The sequence below is a fragment of the Larus michahellis genome, chromosome 2, assembly GCF_964199755.1.
Source record: "Larus michahellis chromosome 2, bLarMic1.1, whole genome shotgun sequence".
In the NCBI taxonomy this organism is placed as follows: domain Eukaryota; kingdom Metazoa; phylum Chordata; class Aves; order Charadriiformes; family Laridae; genus Larus; species Larus michahellis.
Genome location: NC_133897.1, coordinates 40643996 through 40650707, shown reverse-complemented (window position 1 = coordinate 40650707; position 6712 = coordinate 40643996).

The following is a 6712-nucleotide window of genomic DNA, read 5'->3' as shown; positions in this document are numbered from 1 at the left end:
GTAGAACATTCTGCCTTAACAAGTATGCAAAGAGCAACTTCAAGCGGAAACAAGTTTAGCACCCAGCTCTTACTGGCTCAGCCACAGATAAACTCTCCATAATAACTTGCTTGCTTGTGCAGCTTCTGTGAGATTGCGAGCTTCTGCTTTGGATCTTGGCTGCAGAGAGGCATGCGGCATGCACGCACGCTCCCCAAATCCACTTGCCCTATGAAGGTTTCCACAAACTGGCTACTTTTTCCACCTGACTCCCTGCTATAAAAAAAAAAAAAACCCACACTCAAAAAAACCCCAAACAAGCCAAAACCCCAGCATATCACAAGTTTATATTTGAAGAGAGCTAGCTAAAAAGCTACATCATAATCATGCAGGGTACAAACTATGTCTTTTCTAAACCAGCAACAAAACGCTGTAGTGGAATAATTATTCATCTCTTAAAGAATAAATCCTTCTGTTGTAATGTACGATACAACCCAGAGGCATAGTGATCTCTCCAGACGACAGTAATTCTCACTATCCTTATCAAAAATGACAGTTGTTCCTTTGAAGCAGATTGCCATGGTAAGGCACTAGCTGAAAAGCCAGTTTTGTTCTGTCACGATAGGAACCTATCCCAACTGCGTACACTAACATCTTTCTTCTGTGAAAGCAAATAGAATAAATCTTTTCCATTTCTCCCTGACACTTGTACTTCTGTTCATTGTGTGTGAAGTTGACTGGAAATCTAGATACACAGAATAGAGTAGACAAGGTTGATTTAAACAAAGGGAGCACTGAAATATTCACTTGGCTTCAGCCAGATCCCTCCTTCACCTGCAACTACAGGGTCTTGGACATGCTTTTATTTACTATCCAGATCCATCCCTATTTAGGAGTTCCAAATAAGCACGCATTAGGTATTTGTTCATTAATGCTGATACATGCATTCTTCGGTACATGTTCTGTAATGGTGACAGAAAAAAATGCATACCAATAAACTCATTAAATGGCACTCAGAATGTTTCTGTACTGTGCCTGACATCATTTCTGCCGTGAGGAAGAACTGGGTTTTGGGTTTTGCTTTTTAAATACAAGGCCAAGGCATTGGCTTTAATGCAGATAAAAATATTGGCACCGGTATTGACATTACTGCAGCTAGTACCACATAATCCTGCCCAGCGTACTGGCACAGATGCAAGTACATACACCTTGAAAGGAACTGGTTACAGACTGAAGTCTGTCCGATTTGGCCCAGGAAGAACAAGGTTTAAAACAAGCACTAGCAAAATGGCATTTTGAATGCCAGTCTGTATCATCTACCTCTGCAAACCACTCTTGTATTCTTTCCCTGGGCAAAATGAAAAAGTGGAAAATGAACATGCTCTTGGGTATGATATATTCTCATAATCATCAGAGCCAAAGCATAGAAAGTCGACACAGTTAACACGAAGAAGGAAAGCCTTCTATTAAACCTATGGTAGCATGGAAAAAAACAGATGTTTTGGGCACAGAAACCCCTCTTAAAATAGAAATAGAAGCTTTAGATTTACATTATGCTTGCAATTGTTCAAGTAGAGACTGGGAGCAATACCATGCTTCTGAGGTGACCAGTAACATCACAGTGAGCACAGTCCCGTAGTAATCCAAAGGCTCACATTCATTCTTCAGAAAGGTTTAAGGAATCACACACAATTACGAATTAAAATAAATAAATAAGTAAATCTAGTCACAATTCATAGAACAGGGAAAGGCAAACTAATAATAAGACTCTGTAAGCTATATACATGGGTGGGAGAGCGAATTCATCTAGCTGCACGTGTGTATTCATTACGTCACTCAGATTTAATTTGTACCAGAAGAAAGGAGGAGTCTTATCCCCTGTCATCTTGCACATGATGAGATCATTTTCATCTGCGCAAAGCGAACATGGGGTTTTACTCCATCAGAATTCTGCATTCCTATTTAAGCATTTTACATCTACCACACACTGGTCTAACTGACCAGACATATTATCACCTCAGGCATATTGTCAGCCTGCATATGGAGCTAGCCATGATTAGCTAAAAGATATAGTTGAAATTATTTTTATAAATAGGAAATGCATGGCAGGGGTGTGGGGGGAGAATGGTGGCTTATGATAATAAAGGAGGTTTAGTACTATATATATATAGGGAGAATTTATACTTTGTTATAATTTGTTAGCACTCTGGACACATCATTTTTCATCATGTACTTTGAATGAGAGAAAGATACACTTTATAAGAATCCTCCATGCTTATATTATAGCATCATTCTCTCTTAATAGCCTTCTGGCTATCCACATGCTTCATAGTAGAAATTATCTGCCAAAATCACTTAATGTTGAAGATATCATGGGACTGCAGGAAAAAGTCCACATTACAGTTTGTCTTCATTTCTTCTTCAATTTCTTTATTTTTCCATCAATCACAATAGTTGATTCCTTAATAGTGCCCTTGAGAATCCCTACCAAGAAAGCAGAAAGTCCACAGACTCTCTCTCAGTCAGATGTTTCAAGTGTACTCTGAGGATCTTGTAAATCTTCTCTAATACAGAATGGATCATTCAGGTCTCAAAATGTTTAATATAATCTCTCCTCCAGTCAGCCTAAGGGACCACAATCCTCAGGACTGCAGCCCTTCCCCTAATTTTCTGAGGTTTTGAAAATGTCAAGGCTAATCTTAGATTCACATAGGGTTTTTTTAAATAAGTTGCTTGACCTTTGTGTTTCACAGATATTCTGACTGATGCAAACCAATTACAAGGAAAGTTTGTCACCATTTTTTTTTCCTTGGGATATTCATAGTCTTTCCTGCTACTGTCATCCAGAAGCAGCGTTTAAGACTTGTGAAAATCTATAGCTATTGCTGATCTGACCTTAAACCATTCTGCAGCTACAGATTATCTGTAGCTACAGCAGCCACCAGTTCCCCCCTGGCTGCATGCTGGCAGAGGAAATTTCTTCTCTCACAACCTGCAAGAATTGCCACAATAATAGATCAGTAGTAAGAATAATATCCAACTCCTGTGAAATGCTTTTTATTAACTGCTTTCATGGAGTTTTACAAAGGTGAGAAAATATTACTGCCACTGTTAATGGGAAAACTCAAGCACTGGGCAATGCTGTATGCTCAAGGTCAGCCAGTAGGTGAAGGAAAGAGGTGGAAACAGAGACTTGGTTTTCCAAGGCTACACATAGGATACTAACCTGATTAACATGAGTCAGTGTTGTTCAGTAGATGAACCAATCAATCAAATACTTTTTCCATTTTCCATTTCAATACTGGCTCTGACACCTAGTCCCTCCAACAGCCTTGGTTAAGCCAATGAGAGAGGAGTCACTTTAAATAGGCTCACGTCAAGGTTTTTTATCCACGCATGCAATTTGGGCTTTCATAATTTGTTTCCTGATTCTTATACTTGCACAAGGATACACATATTTAATAACTGACTTTTTTAATTGTGTAACTTACAGTGACAAGCCCTGATCGATACAATCTCTAGATTGGGACCCATAACAGAATTTAAGGTGCAAAAACAAGTCTTCCACCTTACCAGACCTAAATATGCACACACAGGAGAACTACCCTTCAGAAATATGGCCTAAAATGATGCCAGATGATACATGGTAGTTGCCCGTAAGTCTCTAAAATTCCATGTTATTAAAATTGCCATTTAAGTATACTAAAATAGGAACAAACATTCACAGACCACATTACAAATAATATAATTCAGCTAAATTTGCCAGGAGGTTAGAGGAATTATGTCATTGACCCCAAGACCCAAAACTGGTCCTCTGTTGGCTGAAAACTAGTCAGTTATGTCTACAAAGAATACAAACAAGTTTTTCAAGCATTTCACAATATTAAGGCCTAAGCAGGGTCTTTCAACAGTTTTCAGTGTCCCTTCAATATTCTTCTGTCACACCATTGTGTTCTGGCAACAGATATTTGTGTCCATGGAGCATATGTGACTCAGCAAAGCGCTTCCCTAGATCTCAGTGCAATCAGCCTTTGATGAAGACAGACCCTTGATTACGCATCCAGCAGCTGTGATTACTGTCACACCACTGATCCTTAGGAAGCATGTCTGCAACATGTTATGAACTCCAGGAAAGGTCACACGTGATTTATCCCTTTTCAGATGCCTTGCTACATCAGGCAGAAGGCAGAAAGGCTATTGGAAGACAATCTGTACTTTTGCCCAGCATTCACTCAACAAACATTATCTGAAGGTGATGGGATGATCTAAAGACTCTCTCAATGAGAACAACTTTCCTACTCGCGGGTGTAAGAACACTGCTGGTATTTCCTGAAATTCTCATCAACTTTTCTCATTACTGTCCCTGTTCCACAGTCATTATTGAGCTTGAAAGCGAAGGGAGTGTTCTTCTATCAGCAGCATTTCTAACACGGCCATTACTGTCATATTTCTAGATATTAGATAAGGTTTGCATCTCTCCTTACATTTCTTGGTTAGATAGAATGGAACTGATATACTGACTGTAGAAGGCCTTGCAGCTATGTTGCCCTAATGAATGAACATACCTTGGGACACATTACTTTCAACGGGTATATCCCCTTGATTTCCTTTTCTTACCACATTCGGTAGAGTTACTTGAGAAGTAGCAGGTAGCCTCCCAAAATTTCAAATATAGTTTCTCCCTTTTATAAGAAAGGTTGTAAATATAAATACAGAAATAAACACTTACATGAAAAGCACAGACTGTGAAAGGGAAGATATCTTTAGCCAGAGTAGATTTTGCAAGTGTTCCTAATTCTATTACATTACAGCCAAAGTTACTAACCTATCATTCTGCAAAGGTGTAACACCTAGCGTGAGTGTCATGGAGAACTGTGAAGTTTCCTTATACAGTATAGCACCGTTTCAGAAACACCTGTGTTAAAAATAACTTCAAGCTTATCTACTCTGAAGTATTCCTTAACCTTTAAAATGTTTCCTTTCTTACCTGATGCTTTAATACTTGCATTATGTTCCAGACCATAGCTGTGACACCAAAAGCATCATCTTTTTTTTCCTGTTCTTCTGACAAAGAATAATACTTCTCTTTAGTGACAAATAATTGTGTCTACACCTGTAATAAACACATGCAGAAGTTGGGATGAAAAAATCCACAGCGCAACATCTATTCATTTTGTGTCTGCCCCCTTGTCCTCACCTAAGGTGTGACTGCCATGGTGCTCTCCCACAAGTGTCACCATGTTGGTCTGTAGCAGTAAGGCCCCCATCTGGGGGGGCGCTCACGCTTCCCCATGGCACCCACTTCCACCCCAGTGTCCTACAACGCTGCTGGGGTGGTACAGTAAGCCCAACGTTAAGTCCTAGCATGTACTTGAATTCCTTCTAAAGAGAGGAGTGAAGTGTTTCCCAAGAGGGGTGAGGAACAGTATGACAGAATTGAGCTAAATAAATTTAAAAACATCTGACCATCAAACAGGCCCTTGCTGACCAGAATAGACTCAATCTATCCGCTACAGCTCATATAGGAGCACAAAAGAACAAGATTCTCCTCGCAATGGTCTTCATGAGAGTTTCCTCTTCTGAGAGAGAATTGTCAACCAGCAAAACTCATACATCTGACTTCTACATAGCCTCCTTCACCCAACTCAGTATGGCAGACATTTGAGAAGTAAGAGAAGTAGAGAGTTTTAAAAAAGAGTGGAGTCCTTCCACCTATTCACAGCTACAAAATGCAATGAGCTCGGGGCAGTAAGGCAGCAGGCTGAAGCAGCTTGAGAACCACAAAGCTTTTAACTTTTCACCCTTGTCCTGGTGATTGTTAACGCAGAGTAGAGCCTGTCCTACAAAAGGTTTTCTTTGTGCATTATACAACATTTCTTTGTACGATCAATAACATCTCAGACCAAAGAAAAAACACCACCCGTCTCCTTCCTAGGAATAGCACATTCTTGATTCTCATTCACTATTTTATCCGCCAGCTGTTTTAACTGATTAGTCAAAGGCACACTCCTTGTTGACATCAAATGTGTGGCAAAAACAAGTGTATAAATGAATAATTATTTCCAACACTTGCAATGAGATTAAGCGCTTATTGGATTAGGAAAATAACAGGATTTAATGGGGTCATTTATGCTGCGACTCTAGTATAAAAATGTACAGTGCATGCATACATATCAGATCACTATCTTTATAGTCCATCTAGCTACAATCATTTAAATATTTTATCTATCCAGCACGAATATGTTTCTGGTCTCTTCCTTTTTAATACACTACAGGTGAGTGTCCTTGGGCATCTCTGTAGTGAACACGTGACACAGTTGTTATTGCCATTAGCGAACAAGCATTTTTCAGCACGAGCTAATTTTGGTATCTTACAGCTTTCCTAGATCTGGGGAGCTGCCTTTTAAGCCTTAGGCACGTACAACAAATGTCTCTCTCACTGCTTCTCCCTTCGTATGTTGCTGGACTCATCACAAGCTCTACCAGTCTTCACTGCAGTGCCCCTACAGCTTCCTGGGAAAAAGAAAGGAACAGAAAAGGATGATTTGGTGAACCCACATATGTACCATTGTATTGGTTGTGTTTAGCAAGGTTTTGGGGCAGGAGGGCTGAAGGGGTGACCTCTATGAGAAGAGGCTGGGGGCTGCCCCATGCTAGACACAGCCAGCTCCAGCGAGCTCCCCAATGGACACACCACAGGACACAGCTGAGCCCATCAGGGGAGCGTGTGGTG